Source organism: Myotis lucifugus, unplaced genomic scaffold, assembly GCF_000147115.1.
Source record: "Myotis lucifugus unplaced genomic scaffold, Myoluc2.0 scaffold_566, whole genome shotgun sequence".
Taxonomy (NCBI): Eukaryota; Metazoa; Chordata; class Mammalia; order Chiroptera; family Vespertilionidae; genus Myotis; species Myotis lucifugus.
In genome coordinates this window covers 95,806-99,884 of record NW_005871614.1, presented here as the reverse complement: position 1 = coordinate 99,884, position 4,079 = coordinate 95,806, and the positions used below count along the sequence as shown (strand labels likewise).

At 39.8% G+C, this 4,079-nt stretch overlaps 1 pseudogene; it reads right to left on the bottom strand.

The window, feature by feature from the left end:
• Window positions 1–243: 243 nt before the first annotated feature.
• Window positions 244–2,792, bottom strand: LOC102419261 (annotated as a pseudogene).
• Window positions 2,793–4,079: the final 1,287 nt, after the last annotated feature.

Here is a 4,079-nt window from a genome sequence, read left to right as displayed (position 1 = left end):
GAACAGAAAAGATTGCAGCAAGAGAGCCACACATACAGGGTAGGGCAAAAGTAGGTTTACAGTTGTTCTTGTGGAAAATAATACAATAATTAATAAATAATAATACAAAAAATAAATTCTGTATTTTGTGTACTCACTACTATAAGCCTACTTTTGTCCTACGCTGTATACAGTGACTGAATGTGTCAAAATAATTACTTTACGCAGTGAGGAAATAATTGTCTTTTTTATGTTAGAAACTGTTTATTTTCCATCAACCTTATTTACATTTTGTTTATGAGGTTGCTGATGAACAGCTGAAGACCACTCAGTGGTAGTTTCTACCCACTCAGTGGCCTGAGCAGTGGGGGCTGCAGACCGGTTTTCAGGGGCTTGCTGAGCACTCCAGTCTTCAGCAGGAACCTTCTGGGCAGCCACAGAGGGCACCTGCGCCTTCAGACCAGTCTGCGACCTCAGGCTGAGCACAGTGAACTCAGGAGCTAGAACTCCATTCACCCTGAAATGCCTCCCTGGCCACAGCCTTTTCAGCAGTGGTCTGCTCTTCCTTTTCATCTCTTCAGGATCTCTGTAGAAGCAGAGATCAGGCACGACCTCCATGGGTGTTCCAGGAATGGTACCATGCATGCGCAGAATTTCCTGGGCCAGTATCCACTGTATCAGACCCACTGCGTAAGCGCCCTCATCGTTGCCAGGGATGGTAATGTGTACATAGTGCAGAGGCAGGTCTGTGTTATACCGGGCAATGGTAGCCAGGTTAACAGAAGACTCCTCTGTGAGAGGCTGCTGGTCAGAACTAGGATCAGTAACCAGCAGAGGTCTCGGGACCCAGAAGTCTCTTGGGATCTGATTAGTGAAGCTTTCAGGAGGGAGGCGGTCAGCAACAGGAGTGGCTCCAGGGACAGCAGCAAATTTCAGCGCAGCTCGTTGGGGAATATCCCTAGAGGATAGGACACTGACATCACCTGGGTTTTCAATTGGCAACAATGGCCTTAGCGGACAGCGAGAAGCTTCTCCCAGGTTTTCGTCAGATTTATGAGGTAGACGCCATGGCTTTTCCTTTTGCAGAGGTTCCGTTCCATTCGGATCTCCAGGGTGGTGCTGCCCAAGTGGGTTCCTGCAGTAAGGAATTTAAGGACACCCTCCTCACTCATTTGCAGAGCATCAAGGTCTCCCTTTAAGTTATGTGGGAGCCCAGAACAATGTCAGATGGGTCCCTCTCTCGATAGCACGAATAGGCGAAAGAATGGTCTTTTTAATAACTGGTACTGGGCTACATTAAAATTGAAAACTTCCATTTGTTGAAAGATTCTACTTATAGAATGAAAGGTAAGCCACAAACTGATGAAAATACTTTCAAGTCAGATCTCACAAAGGATTCGCGTCTAGAAAACATTTATTTTAAAACTCCTAAAATCAATGAATAAGACAATAGAAAATTGGCAAAGCAATTAATCCTCCACTTCACAAAACAGGTTACCTAAAGGACTGACAAATAATTACTTATGTGTTTGTTTTGAATCGTTTTAATTGATTTTTAGAGAGAGAAGAAGGGAGAGGAAGAGAGAGAAATATCGATGTGAGAGTGATACATTGCTCTGCTGCCTCCTGCAAGCCTCTACTATGGATTGAACCATTAACCCAGGCATGTTCCCTGACCGGGGATCAAACTGGAAACTTTTTGGTGCCTGGGACGACATCTAACCAACTGAGCCACACTGGCCATGGCCGGACTGATAAATATTTTAAATATACTTTACCTCATTGGTCATCAGAAAAATATAAATTAGAACCATAGTAGAAACATGTCCACACAGATAGCTAAAATGTGAAAGAGTACTATTATGGGCTTAATTGTGTCCTCCAAAAATCTTATGTTGAAGTCTTAACCCTAAATATGTCAAAATATGACTATTTGGAGATGGGGGTCTTAAGAGCGGTAATTAAGTTAAAATGAGGTGATTAGGGTGAGCTCTAATCCAATATGTCTGATGTCTTTATAAAAAATAGATATTTGGACACAGATAGGAGACCATGTGAGGCCCAGGGAGAATATGGCCATGTACAAACCAAAAAGAAAAAAAACAACCCTGTGGACACCTCAATTTCAGACTTCCAGACTACACACCTGTGACAAAATAATTTTCTGTTGTGTAAGCAAATCAGTCTCTAGTATTTAGTTACGGTTGCCCTAGCATACTAATACAATGACAATACCAGTGGGTTGGGATATAAGCTGGTATAATCACTCCAGAAAACTTGTTTGGTGGTATCTGCTAAACCTGAAACAGTCTACTATCTAGCTGTCTTACTCCCAGGGTTGTGGATATGTTCACCAAAGGACATATACAATAATATCCATAACATAACTAGTCTTAGTAGCCCAAAAGGGTAACAACCCAAATCTCCATCAACAGTAGAAAGGATATACTATGAGCTGGGGTACTTTTTACTCTGTATCTTTTGGGAACAATTAGACATAAAAGATAATTATTACATACAAAAAGCATGGATAACTCTTGCAAACATAGTGCTAAGCAAAATGCCAGATACGAGGAGGAAGGAGGAAATAACTGCAGGTAGCATTGGGGCAGTGGTTGCTCTGCATTACCTAAATGTTTTCTTATCTTTTTTGTGTTTTGTTTCATTTTTTGTGTTTAGTTTAAAAAAGAATATACAGAAAGTACATCAACTCTTCATTCAAAATACCCTAAAGGCTCAGCCTCTCATTCAGAGAACAAGCTGAAGACCTTGCTTGGCTTACACCCTTCATACCTCTGCTGCTTCTCTGCCATGACCGCATATTGCATCACCTTTGCTCACACTGGCCTCCTGGCCATTCCTCTAACACTCCAAGCTTACTTTCACTTCAGGGCCTTTGTAATAACCCCATGGCTTGCTTCCTCACTTACAACAGGTCTCTGACCGAATACTAATTTCTTGTGAGGTCTTCCCGGACCTCTCTATCGAACATATTAACACAGTACAGATTACATAACTAAATTTTATTTAAAATAATAAAATTGTTTAAGCAATGTAATTTGAGGTCAGTTACTCAAATTAAATAAAATTATACATCAATATCCCTGATAATCATAGATGCTAAAATCTACAACAAAATATTAGCAAATCAGATTCAGTAATACATTAAAAAGGTCATACACCATGACCAAATGGGATTTATTCTGGGGATGTTAGGCTGGTACAATACTCACAAATCAATAAATGTGATATGTCACATAAACAAAATGAAAGATAAAAATCACATGATCAAATCAACAGACAGAAAAAACATTCAACAAAATCCGGCACACATTTCTGATAAAACTCTTAGTAGAGTGTAAGTAGAGGGATTATACTGCAACATAATAAAGGCCATATATGACAAACATACAGCCAACATCATACTAAATGGGCAAAACCAAAAACATTTCCCTTAAGAACAGAAACAAGACAGGGATGTCTGTTTTCACCATTCTTATTCAACATAGTACTGGAAGTCCTAGCCACAATGATCAGACAAGAAGAAAAAGTGAAAGGCATGAAAATTGAAAAGGAAGAAGTAAAAGAGTCATTATTCACAGATGACATGATATTGTACATAGAAAAACCTAAAGACAACCAAGAAACATGCTAGGTTTAATAAATGAATTCTGTAAAGCAGCAGGATACAAAATTAACACCCAGGAATCTATGGCATTTTTATACACCAATAATGAATTCTCAGAAAGAGAAATTTTACAAAAAATCCCATTTACCATTGCAACAGAAAATGAGATACCTAGAATAAACTTAACCAAGGAGATAAAAGACCTGTAATTGGACCCTAACTGGTTTGGCTCAGTGGATAGAGCATCGGCCTGCAGACTGAAGGGTCCCAGGTTTGATTCCAGTCAAGGGCATGTACCTTGGTTGTGGGCACATCCCCAGTAGGGGGTGTGCAAGAGGCAGTTGATCAATGTTTCTCTCTCATAGATGTTTCTAACTCTCTATCCCTCTCCCTTCCTCTCTGTAAAAAATCAATAATATATATTTTAAAAAAATACCTGTACTTGGAAAATTATAAGACACTGGAAAAAAAT